The 20,972-nt window shown below is 45.4% G+C and overlaps 1 protein-coding gene across 1 annotated transcript in view; it reads left to right on the forward strand.

Moving 5' to 3' along the window:
* Positions 1–921: 921 nt before the first annotated feature.
* The window catches only part of LOC101917460 (myosin heavy chain, skeletal muscle, adult-like), a 36,337-nt gene continuing 16,286 nt past the window's right edge, over positions 922–20,972 (forward strand). The window contains exons 1-5 of the mRNA XM_055797951.1: positions 922–1,145; positions 2,052–2,209; positions 5,340–5,447; positions 20,445–20,586; positions 20,804–20,841. The gene's annotated coding sequence lies outside the window, so the exon portion shown is untranslated. The remainder of the gene's footprint in view (positions 1,146–2,051; positions 2,210–5,339; positions 5,448–20,444; positions 20,587–20,803; positions 20,842–20,972) is intronic.

Here is a 20,972-nt window from a genome sequence, read left to right on the forward strand (position 1 = left end):
AAGGACTGTCAGTTCCTTGGAAGAGATGATTTTTGGCACAGAAAATGCAGTTATGACACATTGATAGCACCCCTAATTTGTGCCATCTCTCTCACCCTAGATTCCCTCAGCTGCTGCTGCCACCACCTGCTTCTAGTTTCTCTGCAGTGGACAAATGCTGAGCCCTGCCTGCGGCCACGTGCTGGAAGGGCTGCCCCTTAGAGCCCATTTCTCACACACCGCGTGGCACCAACACTCCTCAACACATCACCTCAAAGGTCAGCCTTGTCACCTCTCGCACAGGAGCCTGCACGTGGTGTTGCCTCAGGCAAGAGAAAAGAAGAGAACGGATGGGTGCACTCCTCCATTCCTTCCTCACACACCTGCACCTCACACGTCACTTTTGGCCTACCTACAGCCTGAACAGACAATATATTTTTGGGAAAGGCATGAGGGAAGAAGGTGTGTGTGGGGAATAGTCAAATGCTTTTTCCTTCATTCAGACCCTGATCTGAACAGCAGAGGCACAGTGGGCACGTGCAGCTGTGAAGTCTCATGTGCTCTACCAGCTGCCTCAGCTGGATTATTCTGATGCGTTAAGCCTTGCCTCTAGTTTGGACGAAAGACACGTGGCCAGTGCCAAGGTATGTTAAAGATAAACCCGCAGATGTTTGCCTAAGCTGATTTTTGTCACAGAAACAACATCTCTTGGCTTCCAAGAGTAACATCTGTCCCGTATTTTCAGGGAGACCACACAGCCTTGGAGGATTTTCTCAGACACCTCAAATACTGCAGGGCTGTGTATGCAGTGAATCAGGCACAGGTTAGCGCTAACTGGGGGCTAATAAATTAATTGGAAATCCTCTCAGCAATTTCAACTTACACAAATGCTCCCACTGTTGCAGCTCTGCCCGGGTGTGAAGCGTTTGCTGTCAGTCACCCCAGCTGAGCCCAGGCTCCAGGAGCCCTTGATGCAGATCGATGTGGAGTGAATGAGAACCACATTAGAAGCAGCTGAGGAGTGATGTGCAGCTGGCACTAAAAGGAAACCAGAAGAAGACAACTCAGGAGCAGAGCCCAGGGTGTATATTGATGTTGAAAGCTCGTGACAGCCCTCAGCTTTCCACCTCTGTCTGCCGTACAAGCGCTAGTATTCAAAAGGAGAGGTGGGTCCTCCACAGAGCATTGAATCTCACAAGTCCACAGGGATGGGAGTGGGGCTAGTGTTGTGGGCTGAAGGGACACAGGCTCTGCAGGAAAGGATTGTGCCCAAGCCTGAGGCAGGGAGCCCCTGAATGCTTTCCACTTTGGTTTGCTTACAATGTTTTCAAGGGGAGCTCCTTGGGGTGATGGGAAATGGTAAGGACTGGCACTGTCTGCTTGGTCTAAGCTTGCAGAAGTCAGTGCCAGAGGCTTTGTCTCCCGATAGATGCTCACGCTGCTGGGAAGTTGCAACTGACAGCTCCATGGCTGTACGCCTGTGACAGCAATATCCAAAGGGCTCTCACCTTACCTGGCTCCCAAGTGCAGCCTCACCAGCACACGAGCTCTCACAAGGATGTCCAGCCTGCTTCCAGTGTCGCTGGCGAGCATTGCCAAGCAGAACCTCTGTCAGTGCTGTCTGAAGAGAGCAATGGGAGAGGGTTCTGTAGGAGCAGACCTCAGTTTTCAATCACAAGGACCTTAAGAAAGCCACCCAACACCCTGCAGTTATGCCAGACTAGTCCTCTCTTCTCATGACACTGCACAACTTTTCCCCATGGCTCCGTAGCGGACTCTCCATCCTTGTTTATCCCTCCTCACCCGCTGCAGTATTTCTCCTTGCTGGACAGTGTTCCACCACAGCCAGGGTCTCTCGCAGTGAACCTTGCCTCCCCAAACTCACCTAGGAGCTGACTGCTCCTCTTGGGTGGCTTGAGAATCTCTGGCTCCACTTCCTTCAGGTGTTTTCAAAGCTTCAGGTGGGGCTGGGTAAAGTCTAGGTGGCACACAACATCCACGAGTATCCCTGTTAGCTGTAATGGCTTGTACATGCATAAGCCTCTGAGGCTCTCTGAAACCCTGTTTTACAGGCCCTGCACCATCCTTTGCCTCACAATGCCTCCAGCATGGAAGCTTGAGGATGTGTCATCAGAATGAAGGAATGCAGCCAGCAAAGCCAGGCCTAAGGAAGAGAGAAGGCGGCGCGCATGAAGAAGAGTAAGCAGGATGATGGCTCCTGGCCACACTGGTGAGTGTGACATCTGGGGATAGTCTCTTTGATGATTTGTACAAAACCACCGTCACAGAGCATCGGTGGGAAAGGAGAGGCAAGGCACTGAAGAAGCAGCTCTCGCATCACGGGTATAACTGTGCCTGACGAGCCTGCCATAGCCTTCTTTAGGCTGTGGTTTGCAAAGGCAACTGTTTCTTCTGCGAGCCTCCTGCGTGTTTCACTTGTGCGCAGTTACACATCCCCTGGCATCGCTCTGGCTCTCGAGGCTGTGCTTGCGAATAAAGCAGGCAGCCGTGTGCCCGAAGCTCGGGGACAGGTGCACACCCTCAGGCAGGACTTGCCATAAGCACGTCTGGGCAGCGCTGAGGGGACTGAGGCCTGGCCTTGCGCCCCCGGCAAATGCACAGCTCCCTCCTGGGCTCTGACGTCCCACCAAATCACCCACCAGCCTTCACGAGGGTCATGCCCCAAGGAGGAGACAAGGCCACAGAGAGCTGTGGAGGTGGCCCATGCCAAGAGGATCAGCCCGTCATTTGTCTCCCTTCATCCTCGGTGTCAAAAGCTCAAAATAGCCCCGCTCTTGCAAGGCTCCTGTGCGGGGTCACGCCTGTTGGTGTGGATGATACGCTTCCACTAATAGCACTCGAAGACATTCCTCAGCGGGTAGGTTGCCTTCTATATCTCAGCACGACGTGCTGCCATGTAGGAGCTGGACAACTGGGTTGTGTCCTAAGACGGCAGATACTATTCTTACTGCAGAGGGGCTTGCTCCAGCACAGCTCCTTTCCCAGCTGCAATGCTAAAGATCAGAAGCAGGCCTGATTGTGCTCTCCCCGGTAAGAAATATAAATCAAAGCGGCCCCTCTGCAGTCGGTGCAATGAGGCTGTGCTAGACCAGCACCCGGGTGCTCACCGTGCCCTCCTGGGACGTGCTGTGCCCCGGGGAACACAGCAGCCACCCAGGTGCTTCCAGCGGCCATTTGGGGCTCAGCTTGGGGCACGTGGGGCATCACTTCCCCTGTAAAACAGCAAACAAAAAAGGCAGGGTGTGCTGCAGCTCTGAAAGCGCCTGATTTTACAACGGCCTCCCCTTGAGTCCGTGCCTGGCTGAGAACGCAGACAGAAGCAGGGCTTGCGCTAGGGTTCAGCAGCACTGCAGAAGCCACGGCCTTTGCTCAGGCTGCGCTTTCACAGCCCTCACTGAGGGCAGATAGTAGGGCTGTACAGCACGGACACCTCAAGGGCCACTGGAGCCTCGGGGCTACAAGAGAGCCCCTGGCCAGGCTGGTGGCTATCTCACGATGGCTATGGAGACCCATCTCTGCCTGCAGCCTGACCCCCTTAGCCCTTCAGAGAGCTCAGTGCAGCCGGCGTCGCTGCCTGGTTCTGTCACCACAGACATCAGGCAGAGGGAAGCAAGGCCCAGAGCCATTGGCCGGCACAGCGGCTGTGCCTTTTGCCGCGTCACTCGGACACAAGTTCAGAGGACACAGGCCCCATCAGCCTTATCCTCCGCTTGTGTCTCGCCACTTGACTCTCAAGGGACAGGCAAGATCTCGTAGGGACCCTTGGCAGAACAGCGATGGCGTTATTAGCAGGGGTCAGGTGCAGCGGGCACAGGCCGCAGGGCTCCAGCCGGCTCCTGTCAGTCGCAGGGAGCTCAGCCCGGCAGCAGCTGCCTGGGCCCGTGGCTCAGGGCACCCATTGCCACGGGGTGTCAGCATGGCGCCGTCAGGGCGGCCCTTCCTCGGGTGGCTGCTCTGCTACAGACCAGCAGCTAGGTCTCACTCAAAAATGGTGCTGCTGCAGCTGCTGAAACTTCCTGGCCCACATATTATGATCAAATTGCACCAAACGAGTTAGAGTCCCACCCGGCGGGTCTGCCAGTCCCCGTGTTCCCCACTGGAACAGAACAAAGGCAGGTGGAATGGGCCAAGGAAGGCCTGGAGATGTTAGGTCACCAGTGCCGAAAGAAAAGAGCCTGAGCTGACAGAAGCAGCCCCTGACACTTGACAGGTCATCATGCAGGGCCCTATTTTTGCTGGGCCCTCTGCCCACAAAGGCACCACAGAGGTGCTCAAAGCGTGTGATTTCCAGGAGGACATCACGCAGCATCAATGGCCATGCCAACTCCACCACACGCGTGGTAGAGCAGCCTGAGGAGAGTGATACAGCCGCTCTTTTGACAGCTGCAACCTGGCTGAGGCTTCATAGGCAGGTACCAGGAGAGCTGGGCCACCCTCACTCAGCGCAGGATGGCCATGAGAGATCCAGCCTCCACAGATGAGGCTCTAGGCCAGCAAGGGTGACAAAGAAAGCCCTTTGCAGCCTGAGGTGTAGAGGAGTCATCCCCATAGCCTACCTTTATGCTGTCTCAAAAGAGACACCACCCACCCCCCCCCCAATATTCTGCCCCGTGAAGTGGATGTGACAATGGCCCTGTGGGCCCAGGCAAAGCCCACCTAGACCTTCACTGTTCAAACGCAGAAGCAGAGCGGGGCTCCAGTGGGAAGAAGCCCTGCTCCTCATCTCCCTTGCTGCTCTCTCCTGTCCTGAGGTTCCCTCGTGCAGAGGAAGCCTGGGGTTGGGGCGAGAGCGGTCACACATCACGTTCCCCTTTCCCTCTGGGGTATGGCAGCAGGACAAGCTCCCTCAGAGACAGGGCTGCTGTGAGAGGCAGGTTCAGTCAGCAGCACACACTTGAAACAGGCTCAACCTCCCATAGTGAGTAGAGCGGCATGATAGGGGAAGATGGCTGAGGCAGGACAGTGAGCGCTGAGGACCTGGTTCGTGGGCTAAGTGGTGGGAGTCCCAAGAGCTGAATGCCTGTCTGAGGTAGGAGCACATTAGATGTGCCCCTGGCACACAAGGTGTGGGACAAGAGGCAGGTTTGCTTCAATAGCATTTTCCTGTTTCACACTTGGTATTAATAAAGACATGCTCAAAGGCTCCCCGTGCAATTAATGCTGATTGCATCGTGGCGGCATGCGTGGGCCCCAGGTGAGGAAGGGGCCGGGCAACAGCCACCCCCAATATCCCAAAGGGGATGGTCCAGCCTGGGAGCTTCTCTGCAGCCGAGGCTACAGGTGCAGAAGTGCCCTCGGGTTGCAGTGCCTTAAGACCCTCTCCTCCCTCTTGCTGACAGGGGTGAAGCCTCCTCTCTGCTTCTGCCCTGGCACATGGCAACGAGCTATCCATGACTGCAGGAAGAGAGGACTTTGGAAGGTCGGGGACAGATACTTGCCTTATTGAGGTGAGCTGTGCTTCATGCCCTTGGCTCTGTGGATCCCCTCCCCAAGGAGGAGTCTGTGGCTGGAATGTGACATTTCCTTTGTGATCCAGCTGCTGAGGCTGTCCCAGCTGCTGAGGCTGTCCCAGCAGCACGAGCCTGCCAGGGACCTGGGTCTCCAGGGCCAAGAACCTCTGGGATAAAATACAAGGTGATCAGTGAGAAATGCTTGGGCATCCTGTCCTGGGATTTCTGCTGGCTTTTGAAGCAGACATACTCGGTGTCGTACTTGGTAACTGCACCTTATAGCTGTCACAGGAGCTGCTATTTGAACTGCACCATGATGATCCTGACCACCTGATGTGGTTACCTCACATGGTTGGTCCAGTGCAGGCTTTGTGAAAGGCCTGAGAGTTTGTGGGAGAGGGGCACCCAAGCACTTTGGCAGGGCGAAATGGCATCAGGACTAGAAGTAGCTCAGGAAAACTGGAGAAAGTGTCTCAAACTGTCAGAAGGAAACTTAATGAAGAGAAACAAAGTACTTCTGGGAAGGTTAGAAGAGACAGAAAAGTGCATGGTTTATGGCTGTTGAACTCAGGAGGAAAGGAAGTGCGGACTGTAACACATCACAAGTTAACACTGGGGACAAAAAGGGCCTCTTTTATATTTTTGAAGGTTTCTAGGCGATTTTTTCCTCTGTGGTGTTGTTTGGATGTTATGGCTGCAGACGTAGAAAGTTTGTCTAGTAGGAAACAATTCACATTTCAGTGGGTTGGACTGCTAATTATGTGAATAAGGAAAAGAGTATCTTGACTTTGTAAAATATATTTTGAGGGAAACAAAATCATAAAAATATTTACCATAGATTAGAAATACCTTAAGTATATGTTCTGCCTTACTTGAAAAGTATTATATTCCTCAGGATTTTAAACTCTCATCACTATTATAGGATGGTTTGTTGCATAGTTTTTTTTAGAATCCTGTCAGCTTGCTCTAACTTTCAGTCTGAACTAATCCTCTCTGTGAGGTTATGCTCGTCCTAAAGCCATCTTTAGATAGATTATTCTAGCCCTACATACTGTCTTGTGCTTGAATTACAGTGCAGCTTTATTGAGGATCCCGTATATTACAGTATTAGGATACACGTAGAACACTGGTGAGAAACACAAGTTTTCTTTTTCTTGACTTGCGGTTATCTGCTCTGTGTGGAGGTCAGGGGTTGCTTTGCAGTGATGGATTATTTATAGAGCTAAGCTGTCTGTCATCTGATAACTACTGGTGCAAAGGTCCCTGTTGGTCCATAATGGCCATCAAGAAAGACCTCTCGGAGAACGGTTTAAAATAGATGCGGTTAATGGGCTCAGCTAGAGCTTCTGTCCTACATGGCCGGCAGAGGACTGGCAGGGGATCTCTGGAGCTCAAAAGCAGTGCTCCAGCAATAGTAGCACAAGTGGTTGAAAACATTTCCTGTCAGATGCTCTTTGTCCATAAAGTAAAATTCAACAGTTCACACTGTGAGCTCCCCATTGCACTCCAGGCAAGGAGGAAATTGCCCAGCTCCCGCACTTTGCAGCTCAGGGCTCATGACAGTGCTCTTACACCTCCCACAGCATCGGCACTCCCCGGGCCCCAACATCAGCGCGGTGCTGCTGGGAGAGATACAGCCCAGCACACGGGAAGGCTTTGAAATGGAAACCCAAAGAGGTAAAGTCGAAGCTTAGCTAAGATGTGAGCCAGACAGCAGTGTGGGGTCACGGGGCGGCTCTGCTGGGAGAGGCTACGAGGCACCCTGCTTCCGCAATATACGACCGGCTGGAGGGGTTTGTCAGGGAGCTGAAGAGACTGACCTGAGCTGCCTGGCATGGCAGTGACCAGAGGAAGTGGTCATTGCACATTTAGCTTGTTAGGCTAATATTAAAGCAAGCTAATTTTGCATTGACACCAATATATCCTGTCTTCCCGTGAGCGATGTTACCCTGTCATTCTCCAAACCGAAAGCAAATGTTGAGAAACCTCTTTTTTTCCAGTGTGGGAATTGCCAATAGAAAATGTTTCCCATGATATCAGTACTGCAAACTCCTTCTGCACTTGAGAATGCCTTGTGTAGTTTGAATAGGTTTAGTGTTCAGAAGTCTGTCTTGTTTTATGAAGAGAGCAGGCAAAGAAATTGGATGTTATTGTAACATCTGCTTATAGCAATAAAAATCTAGTTGTGAAATTCTGAACTAATCTGTCTCCATAATGTAGCCTGTCCCTGAAACAAGCCGATCAATGAAGTGTCTTCTAATTTCCATTTATATTGCTTTTAATTTTATCTTATATTGCCAAGGAAGGCCTGGAAATGTTAGGTCACCAGTGCTGAAAGAAAAGACCCTGAGCTGACAGAAGCAGCTGTTGGTGTGCCTTTTTGCAAGTGGGGCATCTAAGCATTTTGGCAGGGCAGAATTGTATCGGACTTTAGGCACTTCGGAAAATTGGAGAAAATAGAAAGAGATAGAAAATTGCCCTGGGAGGATGAAATCAGACAGAAATGTATGGGGTTGGTCATCTGAGCCAGAGAGAAAAGAAACTGGGGGACAAGTCTACACACATTCAACAATGTTGAATAGTTGCAAAAATGGTATACCTAATTATTGAAAATATTAGTATAAGTACTCTTTCTATGGTACAGAATGTGAATGTTTTCTTTCTTCAGCAAGAGGTTATCTTAATGATAGTCTATACTATGAACAGAGCACATTTTGTAGACTTCTGAAAAAAGAAAGATCATTTTTAGAGTAAGGAGGACAGGAGCCATAATGACAAGTATAAAGAATATAACTTATAAAAGGTATGGATAGAACTGGATTTTTCAAATCAAGAGATGAGATAAGTAAAGACTGTGGAAGTGTGAAAATAATTTTGTGAAATGAAAAAGATTTTCATTAAGAGACATATAGGATTGTATTACCAGGAGAATAATTGTTTAATTTGAAGTGAAAACGTTTTGGGCAAATATTAAGGAAATATTTGAATGAGAAAAACTGTTATGATAGACCAGAATATCTATAATATTGCACGATCTCTTTTAGCCTGTGCTTTTAAGGATGTCTGTTTCAGACAAGCATCTCCCAAAGACTGTCTAGATGTGGATGGTATCATATGCACTCTTACAGAAAAACAGCAAGTGTATCAAAAGCTTTCTTGCAAATGAAACTGTGATGAACATCATATTTATTTTTATGTTTACATTTCATAGTCAGGTACTGATACTGCCTGAAAAAGGTGATATAATTTCTGAGTAGGTGGATATATTCCACTTTGCCTCATAATTCCCAGCAAAACTGTGTAGATGTGTTAATATTTGAAATATGATTTTTATCTAGTAAAAGCTTCCAGTTTGAAAGAGTTCCCATTTTAGGGTTCTGTTTATTTGCTTCCCTGAACAACAACACTAGTTTGGGGAATACATTCTAAAGTATATTAAAACCATTGATTTTTCAAAACTGATAAATAAATCATTTGCCTTTAATTCAAGAAACACTGTAAATGCCCTTTAAAAATGACAACTCTCATTACTTTTTTTGACCTATTATAAGACTGTTTTTTTTGGAGTTCTTTAACTTGTAAAAAAGTACCCCTGGTTGTGCAATATAAACTATAGCAATGTGCTAGCCTAAACAAGATAAATCACATTTGGCTACACATACAGGAAAAATTACATTCTCAGTTCAGCATGAAAGAAAACCTATCTGTAGTATTCACTTGAAGAGGCCATAAATTATGATAAATTACCAAGACCCAAATAGCATACCAAGGGCAACCAATTTTTATAGCCAAACTGCAGAATGATAGCCTTTTGTATTCACACACTGTTTGTGGAGTTGGTCTGCCTGTCAGCTGAAAAGTGCTACCTGATCATGGGAAGAACACTCCTGCAAAGCGGCTATAAAGGGCTGTCTTGCAGAGAAAGTTTAAAATAGATCCAGTGCGTATGGTCTAACAGAACTGCTGTCCCACTGCAGGGTATCTCAGATCTGTGAACTCCTGGACTAGAGGGACTTCTGTATCTCCTGAACTAATTATTCCAATTATAGAAGTCTTTGCAAGTATTCTGTATTAAAGAAACTTCTTGACAAAGACTTAGAGGAAATAAAACTCAATTCAGCAGCTGAATTATCCATGAATTTACCAATGAATCTGCCATACATCCAGGAAAACAGCCTACAAAGAGGCTCTTTCTTTCTCCCGTTTCTACATGTATTAGTTGTCTGCAGTCCTGTGCTGAACTTCTGAATTCAAGACAACACACACACCTCAGGGCACTAGGGGTTAAATCCAGGCTTAGCAAATACAGGAGGCAGACAGCGGTGTGGGGCCATGGGATGGCTTTGCTATGAGACCTTGCACCCTGCAGGTCACTGGCCACCTGGAAGCATTTCTCGGGGAGCAGTGGGCACTTTGAGGGACCTGAGGGACTGATTTGGAAGGAAGGCAATGTACACCTGGGAAGGCAGTGGTGCAGTAAAGCTGGCATCCTGAGCTGAAGCAGATTTGGGATATGTTTTCTCAGGCCACAGTCCTGATCAAGATGTAAAATAACATCGCCTTCTCCTTTTGACTCAGTGTTCACCTGTCCTTCAAGATAAACTCAGATCTTTCCAAGTACTCTGTGAGAAGCCACATGGAAAGAAAGATCTGTCCCTGGCAGACTTTAGTGGGGTGAGTACGAAATAGTCTCAGGACAGGGAATGCAAGCACTGTTACTATCCCCAGCTTCTAATCTGGGCCACCAGCACCCTTACACCCTGGTTACTGGCTGTCTCGTGACATGTTGCTCTCATTGTCTTCTGCTGGAGCTGTTCTCTTTACACAACTGATTTGCCCTCCAGGAGGAGCAGGGATTTGTATCCTTCCCTCGACTTCTCAGGTGGATGCAGAGAGCAATTCAAGAAAGTTTAGGCTGACCACCAAGGAAATCTGCCTGCTAACATTACACAGGAGGCTGTGGGGGAGTCTCTGAAGTCATATCTCTAGAATATAAGGACTCTGAAGTGACAGGAGCCTTAGTGTTCAGAAAAACATTCCCTTGAAAGAACCACAAGAAAAATATCCTGCTGTAGTATAAATATGCAGATTAACTATAGCATAGTCTACCTTGGCACCTGGGAGATGTTCTCTGCAGTTTAATCGTTATTTTTACCTCCTCAAATATGTGACTTCATTTTGGAATCTGGATGAAGTGCAAAGAAGCTACATATTTGTAACACTCAGTCAAAGCTAATAACCAGATGAATTGAACTGCATAAATGGATGTCTGCTTTCTGTGAGTTAGCCTCAGCAGAGGATCAGAGTAACATGCCACATATTCAGAGACCAGTTCATGGGTTCAAAAATGTTTGGACAAATTAATGAGTTAAAAATCCACCATGATCTGTTAAATACCCAGACATTGTGTCCTGTTCAGGGATTTCATAAATACAGATTACTGTGAGTTAGGAGAATTTTGGAGAAGTGCCACTCTGTGTTGCCTTTAGCAAGATGCTGCTCCTTCCTGGGCATCACTTTTAAAGAGAGAAAGGTGGGCTCCATGGAGCTTTGATATCACAAGTACAGCTTACTTTAGGCTATGCTCTAGCTGGCTGCAGCGGTTAATACCATGCTTCTTCCTTATTTTCTTTTCCTTCCCCTTCTTTGCTCCTTTTCTGGCTACTTGCTGTTTCAATTACCTTTTTCTACTCAGTGGTCTCCCAGATTTGCCCCTTGACTCACCTGCTCTGTAACAGGAGCCCCTCAGCTGCTTTGGTGGGTCATAGAAAGGGCATTCTGAATGTCATCTCCTTGGCCAGAATCTACTGCCCAGATCTCTTCCGCTGATGTTAGCTGTTGAGACAGGTGGAGTGTGTGTAATGGTGCACCTGTGGTGCACATTTGAAAGGTGCCCATCCTCTAATACCAGATTGTGGGTTTCATTTGCCTCTCATGTTCAGTTAACTCATTCTGAGGACTTCCAAGAATACCATGCTGTAGGAAGCTACTTAGCAAAAAAATTGTCATCAAAGTCCCCCTAGGACAGACTCATTCACTGTCTTTGACGTGTAGTGAAGGTAAATCAGACCTACATTACAATCTGCAGAAAATAGTTTCTGAACAGAGCAGAAAGGACAGGGAATAGCAAGGCCATCAGAGCCCGTTCGTGGTCAACCTGTGACAGCAGCTTGTCTTTGCAAGTGCTCACATGGAGACCCAGAAATTTTTGCTTACATTTGCCATGGTAAAGTAACAGATGGCCTACACTGCTTGTCAACCTGCAGGTTTTAGTCTTATTAGTTAATGATCCTTAGTAGTTCTTCCTGGGAAATCATTTATTGCTTCCAGCAATTTTCTCAGCTCATTCCTTCAGCCACATTTATCAAAAATGTTAGTTTAATGGCACATTTCCTAACCAGATGACACATAAAAAATATGGACTGAACACTTCCTGCACATAACATTGAAAACATGCACCTTAGCAGACTATGCTGAATTGTTAATTAACCTTTTAATATGGAAAATGTACTCTTACCATCTCCAGGGTTCAGTGTCCAGCCACATCCTAGCAGAAGTGTAAGGATGAGCAGTTTTGCTACAGAGCAGTGCTCTGACATTTCTGCTTGTCCTGTGCTAACATTCCTGTGAGCTCTCATTTTACACAGAGGACAGCAGAAATGCTGCTATAGCAGAAGCTGGGCATCCTCTCTCAGACTGTCCCTCACAGACTACAGAGCAAACTGATCTGTCTAGGCAGGCCCTACCACATTGACAGTATGGCCAACAACAGCACTTGCAAGCTGAAAATCCTGCAAGGAGCAACTTGAGCTCTTTTTTTATGGGAAAATCATGAGTAAATTGGGGAACTTCAGACTCCATCCTATATCATTGCTGTTTCTAGAAGAGTCATAAGTTAGTTCTATTCCATGTGTTTTTTGTGTCTTCTGGGAAAGGGTCTGTCACTATCTCACCCTCTGCTGTTTTGGGGTGATGGTCACTTTATCTGGAAAGCGCTGTATGCTAATACCCTGATTCTAGAATAGAAGTGATGCCATTTATTTGGGCAGACAGGGGTGGGGGGTAAATACTATTCCACTCTGTATGAGTTACAGAATCTGGCAAGAAAAAGCATTAGACCAGAAAGTGGTCTTTTAGTACCTAGGTCTCACATTGCCATAAATGTTTTTAAGGCAGAATCAATGCATTAAGCAAAATATTTTTTTCTAGAATATAAGGACACTGATATGAAATGCTCATTTCCTGATGGAAGTGAATTTAGGCAATCCATGCTGAAACAACATCCTTTTTGAAAGATTCCTGCAGATGCTAACTGATACCTAAGAGGAGGGCTTAGGCAGTGGTTGCCGTTCACTATTCTGGGCATAATACCAAACAGTTTAGCAGACACAGGGGATATGAAAAGGATGAAGGCAGTGTCTCAGCATCCTAAAGAGAAAGAGCCTGCAGAAATAAAAGCAAGGAAAGAAATCGGAACAACCACTCTTCAAGCCGAATACTTTCTTCCCTACTGCCTGTACTCTCAGAAATGGGAAGACCTTGGAAGGTCGACCTTGGAAGGTCCCTGCAGAAACAGCTGGTGGCCTCATCAGCAATCAACTAGGGTGAGTAACCCTGGTTCAAAATCAGCTTTCAGTCTGAAATACCTTATAAGTATCTGCATCATGTTGTAGTCTGCTGCCTGGGTTTCAGTTTGCATTATTTGCTCAGGGCCTGGTCTATGCAGATCTACAAATATGGGTTGAATTAGATCTTTTCCTCCTGAACAACAGCCCACCTAAAACCTGAAGCACTTTCAAATGCATGCAGTTATTCAGTGGTAGTATCCACAGAACAGACACCTTGTTCACGTAACTCAGATTGCATAGTGCTCCCTGTGGCTTCTGCAGAACACAAATCTGATATCTCTCTCCACCTGGGTCTCGCACCCTGTCTGATGAGAGTTGATTGTGCATCTCACCATAAGCTACAATGTAGACAATATGGAAAAAGTCACAAATTTTGAATATTTAGTTTGTCAGCTAAAATTCTCAGGATGATAAAAGAAATCTTTAATATGCTGCCGGAGGTATGATTCAGCAGAAAAGGCTGTTAAAGCTGACCAAAATTCTCATAGCATACTAGAGAACTAAAAATGACCTAACCAAAACAACAGAGCAGCCTAAGGTAAAAAAGCATACTTTCACTAATGTATCCCAGCAAAACACCTTTTCAATTTTATCTTCTCAACCTACTATCTTGGTTAATAATGTGTATCACATGTGTTTGTAGACAGCCAGCAACACACCCTCAAAAGAGGGTCAGTGTGCCTGCCTGCACAGTGGCCAAGCTTCAAGGCAGGGCTGTGGGCAGTGCATCCACCCAGAAGACATTCTTACTGCTAAAGGACCAAGATCCCAGAGACAAGGAAAGGATGCTGAGTACTTACATGCCTCCCATTCTGAGGAGGGTGAAGAACACAGACCTCTCGCTTAATAGTCAAATGTTCTATCCATGGGGCTGCTCAGGAGAAGGTAGCTGATGGTAGGACTAGCTTTGTTTTGGAGACGAGGTAACTAGTGCTTCTGTGCTCTACCCGGAACTCATTGTTCTTTGGCCTGGGTCTCAGTCTTCCCACTTCGCAGTCATTCTCAGAAACAGCAAGAGCACAATGCTGCAAAGCTAAACCCAAATTCCAGAAAGCCATACATTCTGTGAGGCAGAAAGTCTGCTTACTCTATAGTTGGTATTGGGGCATTCAAAATCTTCTCTGACAACCCAACTTGTCAGTCCACGTGCAGACTCCAGAATCCCTGGGTTTCCTCACAGCTAAGATATTGCAGAAGAGTGAAGCGCAATTCCTACAAAAGTTAGTTGACAAGTGCTCAATCTCCACATTAATGAGTGAGAATGTATTGTCAGCTGCCTGGTTGCCCCACTCCTTGTTTCATGGTGCAAAGATCCTAATAACATAATTTCCTGGAACAGTTCTTGAAATCTCCTTGGCAAGGTAGCACAGGGCCTGCAAGTTACTGAGGACAATGACAACCTAAGGGATGCAGGAACATTTGCGTAATCGCCTGTGAAGTACTGGAAGACAGTGGTTTCTTTTGTGGTTTCTTGGCTGTGGCAGTTACTTTGATTCTGTGGATCCCTTCAAACTTCCTTCCTGGATCTGCTCTGAATGATGAGACTTAGATGGGAGCTCACCAACTCCACTACCTTTCTATACTGAAATTCACTGCTGCCAAGGTCAAATTTTACGCCATACATACTGATCTCCAAGAAGATGCCCTCTTGAACTTTTCTCGTTGATTCCTACATAGTCCAACTGGATTTGCTTTAGTTGTTTCTCTCTGGGCAGAAAAGAAGACCAATGGGCCTGAAATTGGGGCCTGAGGCTTGCAACACTGCTCCTTTTCTTGTTGCAAATGACCAGGAGGTCAGGTTGGGAGGAGTGGAGGACCTAAGCAGGAGATCTGAAGGTGCTTCCATGACAATGACACAGAGATACTGGTCTTGGAATAACTAGACAAGTTATAAGGCTGACAACGCTGCTCTAAGAAGCAGAGCTGAGTGAGGTTTGCATTGGGCCATGACCTGGAGAGCCTTTGACAGTGCTCCACTTTCACACTTCACCTGTGCTCATAACTGCTGCCTTTCTCCCCAGCTCATTCTCACTGAATGCAAGGGGAGGGAAATCATATTGCAGGAACTTAAAGGAAGTAGGATAGGATCTGTTTGTAGCATGCCTGGATGTCATCACTCCAGCATTTTGCCCATGTTGTATGTCTGTGCAGGACCCTCTGTGTCCAGGGATTTCTCTCATTCTGCCTCTTCTGATTGCATTCTAGTTTGCTTCTAGTCCCAGTGAAGTCCAGACCCTGTAGGGACAGAAACAGAAGTAGCAGAAAGTCAATGGCTGGCAGGATCTATTTCCTCTTTGTTTTGCATCAGGAATTGCTACCTCTTTCAGCAGATCCTTCTTCCCGAGGACAGGTGTCATCTTGGCTGCCCCATGTTTGGACAGAGGAAAAATGGCTAGTTTTCTGTGGCCTAGTACACTGAGAACTGTGGAGCTAAATCTGTATGATCTGTATGGAGTCTGTATCTGATAATTCAAATTAGAGTACTCCTCTGCAAGGGGCTGGAATGGCCAATAGGCCATGTCACAGAAATTGATCACTTGAGTGTGATTGACAAACTGTAAATTAAAATGAATCCAAAGCAGCTGGTGTGTATCCCAGAGCTTTCTACAAGATACCTATCTAAGTGTTTATATGACCAGTTTTTTTAAATCTGTGGGGAAAAAATTATTTTAATTTGCCTGCAAATATGAATGAATATAATTTTTATCTTCCAGAAAGAACATCTGGAGGAAAGGGTAAAAGTTTAGGTCTTGTTTTCTCCTGAAAGTTCCCTTGAACTTCCCATGTTGGCCTCTCACTGTTGTCCTGTTTTCTTACAGTTCCCTTTTCAGTTTCTAATCCCTCCAAATCTAGTCCAAAAGGTAAGGGGTTTTCCCTTTGAAAACTGCTCTGACAGCTAATGCTCTATTTTTGTGAATTCCGTGCACACAGACACCAGTGCTGCAGTCTACAATTTTCCTTCCATACCTAAAGCTTCAAGGGAGAAGCTATGGCTTTATACTATATTTATTTGGTGTGAAAGAGAATGCAGGCATTTGCTAAAAAGCAGAGACCCGAGCCAAAAGTTATGTGGTGTTGATACAGTCAGTCAATTCTGGTGGTGACAAGCACCACAAGGCCAGCCTTTCCTGATACCAGAGACTGCACTCAGGAGCAGATTTATCTAGATGCAGAGACTGCATTACAGATACAGTCTTGATAGTTAAATCTACATCATTTATCTGGACTTCAAAGAAGCCAGCAGATTTGTGAAGTAAGACTTCCCTTTACAAATGCACATGTAAGACTGTCGCTTTCCCCTGTGTCCATTAATTTTGTTCCATATTATAATTTCTGCTGATTCGTGCAGTATAGTCATCAGCTACACCACACTGGAGTTCCCTTCATTTTCCCGTAAGCTCTTTTAATACCATGGGATTACATTAGTCACCTGGTAGTCCTGTGATACTCAAATAGATTTTCAAGTAGGAGCTTCACACCATGTTTGGAAGCTTAGCAACTTCGTCTTTGAATTCCTTTAGATTTTTTTGACATCTGTACTTGATGACCAATAAGGAAAGAGGTCTTTGCAGTGAGACTGCTAACCTGATGACAAGGGTGTGAAATCAGCTTCATCATGGGCACAGGACTTAAGCCCAGAAGTGACAGAGGAACACCTGCAAGTGCAGGAATTTTGCAAGGGACACATGGTCAGAATCATGGAGATATGGTGGGAATATATGCACTGCTGGGACATGGTCATGGGAGGATAGGGACTGTTCAGGAAGAATAGATAGAGAAAACGCAGAGAGTTTATGCTTTTTGTTAAAGTGCTTCTTGATTGTGCAAAGCTCCAGTGTGAACCTGTAGATATCCCATCAAAGACAGGAGGAAAATGAAGAATATTGTGATGGGGTCTGTTATAGACCACTCGACCAAGACAAAGTAATAAAGGAGGATTTCTACAACTAGTAGAAAGGTAGAAGTCTCCTCTGCCTTAGGGAAGATTTCAGCCATGTGGACATCTGTTTGGAGGGCAACAGCACTGGGCAAGCAATGCCAGAAGTTCCTAGACTGTGCTAGTAACAATATCCTAATGTAAATACTTGATGGGCAAAGCTGAGTATTGGAAGCAGGGATGAAGTAGTGATCAGTATGATCCCAGATGGCAGCTCAGGCTGCAGCAACCACATGATGACTGAGTGAAGGATCTAGCAGAAAGCTGGGGAGGTGAGCAACACAATTAGCACTCCGGCTTCATAAGACCAGAATTAATTGTATTCAGGGAACCGCTAGTTACAACACACTTGGCAGCATCTGTGAAGGAGAAGACTGTTCAGGAGAGATAGGTAGGCTTTAAAAGAAAATATGGAGAACTCAGGAACGAAGTACCTTATCCTGCAAGAAGATCAGGAATTTCAGGTTAGCTAAGCAGCAAACCTCTTGATGAACTAAACCACAAAAGTATGTAAGAGGTGGACGCAAAGACTGGCAACAAAATAGGAATATAAAACACTGCTTGGGTACTTAGGGGCATTAAGCGTAACAGTTCTGCATGGATGTAGAATGCAGTTCAGAGAAAATAGGTGTCTATCACTGAATGTGAAAGGCCATCTAGTGAGAGATGATACAAAAAGCACTTAAGTATGCGTCACCTTTTCTGCATCAGTCTTCATAAGCAAAGATTGTCCCCAAGCATCTGCATCTTCCGATGAGTTTGAGAAGGGATAACCAACAGTGGTGAAGTCCTAACCTTACTAAGTGAAGCTGGAATTACTAAGAGAAGCTGGAGGTATTCGTATCCATGGGGTTGAGTGTGACTGATCAAAGGATGCTGAAGGAGTTCACCTATGTAATTGCAAGACCCGTGTTTATCATTGGTGGAAAATCATGATGTGCAGGGAAGGTCTTGTATGACTGGGAAAAGGCTAATGTTATACTCAACTTTAAAAAAAGGCAGAAAGAAGGATCAGTGAAACGGTAAGCTTCTCAGTTTCACTTTAGTTATTCAAAAGATCACAGAATATGTCCTCTTGGTGTTTATTGCTCAAGATGTGAAGGACAAGAAGACAACTGAGAGCAGCCAGCATGTATTTACCAGGGAAAGTAACCATGCTGGACCAACCTCATTGGCTTCAGTGATGAAGCAACTGTTGCCTTTTATCAGTTCTTTTCTGATAATTAATTAGTATGTCTTTGCCCTTTCAGCCTACTAAAACTGAACTTCCCTTTGTTTCCTTATTTTTATGTGCTTTATAAACACAATCACATTGAATTTTGGGGGATATTTTAACTCCTCCAAGGATGTTATATTACATGGATTACCATAGATGAGTTCTTTAACAGCTTTATTTTCAACTATGTCCATGGCTGTATTTGAACCAGTTAAGTCAAGACTGCTCTTCCTTCATACCCTAACTGGTGGTTTCATGAAGTTCTTGCTGACAGTGTCCACAAGTGTACTTGTGGTACTACAACCCAAAATAACATTTGGCATTTTGTATGGAGTAGTTGTCTCCTATTGGTGTTACATTCATTGCTCTAGCAGTCTGGTAGTTCTCTCTTAATTGCAGTTGGTATTACTGTCCTGAGAGGAAAGCTGCCAAGAGATGAGGAGAGACTTGGTGAAAGGCCTGAAGCAGGAGTCTGAGGGACCTGAATTCCCTGAACAGTATGAGCATGGAGAAATATTAACACAGAACTTCAGTGCTGAACATGGCAAAAACTGAAAGGAATTCAGCTTCATAATTTCCACCTCTTTTGAGCGCAATCTGTTTGGTATGAGTCTACTGTTTCAACCAAAAAAGACGAGGCCATTGTCAGTATATGTACCCAATAACAGAATGTCTTATCTTTTCCCAGGGATCTGAGTGGTAGCTCAGTGGCAGCTGAACATACAGGGAAATTTGTCAGACCTCTATTCCTATATGAATAATTACTTTGTGAAGATTACATGATCAAATCAAATATTAAATGCTTCCCACATTAATGTATTGCACTACACTAGAATCCAAAATTACCACGCTAGTCCTCTGGTAATGGGCAGCTCTTCTTCCTAATCCATGTGAAAAGATTAGACTTCTGATATATTCAACTGTCCCTGTAACTTGTGTAGGGAGCTCTGGGTTCAGCTCTGCAATTGGGTTCCAGTCTGGAGCCCAAAATATGGGTTCCGCAATGCCAGAGCACTCTTAGAAAGGGCTCTTACAGCACAGTGCATCATCTGATGCTTTGTATCACACTGGACCCCAGACATTGTGTTCCTAACTTCTTCCCCATGTATTCACTGGGATACTTTAATGATTGAAATGCAAATTACCAGGGAAAGAATATGTTTAGCTCTGGAAGATACGAAGAAATTTAAGTGATTACACCCTTTCCTAAAACTAGATCACTTAGTCTCCTGGACTACCAGAAAATTTCCTTTTCCCATACTATCAGCATTATACAAGACTACCTGCTACCTCTAATGCTCTGGTACAGGCAGTACTGTGTTGTTAGATTTTTCTGGGACTGTGAATGTTTGAAAATGCGTATTTTTATGGCATGGCAGTGCTAGACTGAGGAGTTATCAGAATGCATAATATCTGGAACTATATGCTGAAGTGATACATGTGATTATGTGTACACGCATCGTAGGTTAAGGCATGTTATTTTGGGGAGTTGTAGGTAGAGAGGGGCTATGGAAGCTACTGGAACTTCAGATTTGACAGAAGCAACCGGTTATTTATGCAGACAATAATAGGAGCAAGCAAACATCAAATGCAAGTAAAAAGTATAAGAGCGTGAACAGTGAGAAAGCAGAGTTTCTTGGGGAATCACTTTTTAGATGAAATATGCACAAAACCATTCTAATTTGATACCGCTAAAGTCAGCTCAAGAATCTATGCAAGAGCTGCATTTCATAGAGTCTCCAATTACTCAGGTTCTGGCTTCCAGCTCCCTGTATTTTAAACCCTCTCAGCCATTGAAAGTGTCCTATACAGAAACCTCAGCTGTAATACATTTTGACTTCCTGCTTTTTAGAAAATACCACTGAAAAGTGTCTCTTAACAACAATTATGTGCTGGTTTTTGACATACTTTTCCTGTTCCTCTCAATGCATGTGTTCCTAAAGCATCATAGATGTTATCATCCCCATTGCGTGACTGAAAAGTTGCAGTATAAACATACCAAGGAAAGTACCATGGGTCAAGCAGCAAATCACTGGGGAAGCCAGCAATAGGAACCATAAGTCCCTGCATCCAAGTTCTCTAAGTGCCTTGAGTAGTCTAGATTCTCTCCTTAACACTCTTGACAAATTATTTATAGATGTATTCACGTAGTTAGTAAGATATAAAAATGTTCTAATTATATCATTCAAATCAAATGACAATTATGTCCTTAGTTTGCCAGACAATGCTTTGCCAAAAAGGGTTTGCCAGAAATGTTTTGACCGAAGAAAGGGGGAGCATCTGCAGCATCTGCAGACGACAGACTATAAAATCTCCCAGAGACAAGACTGGCCTGTCTCCACAGAAGGCTTCAAGGTAAGTGCATGCATTTTGGGAGCTTGAAGAAAGAGGACAATGCCCTTGCAATATCCCATTTCATTTCTCTTGCCTCTGGCAATCATTTCCGTGAGGGAATGCCCATGTGAACAGAAATTTTCAATATAATCTCAGTGCATGTCTGTGTCTTCAATCTATAATCTATCTCTGGAATTCTGTGCAGCAATAAGAAACAACTGTGATTCCTGTTTTACAGGGTTGGTCATTTTCCAGGATACAAGCTTGTCTCCAAAGGTAATACTCTGAATAATGCACTCCTAGACTACAGTGTAAGACAGGACTTTTATACACAGCTGCATGAATTATTTTTGTAAACCCTCATATTTCTGCTGACTTTTGCTTAGGCTAGACTGTTGAAAATAGAG

This window comes from Falco peregrinus, chromosome 2 (genome assembly GCF_023634155.1).
Source record: "Falco peregrinus isolate bFalPer1 chromosome 2, bFalPer1.pri, whole genome shotgun sequence".
Lineage (NCBI taxonomy): Eukaryota > Metazoa > Chordata > Aves > Falconiformes > Falconidae > Falco > Falco peregrinus.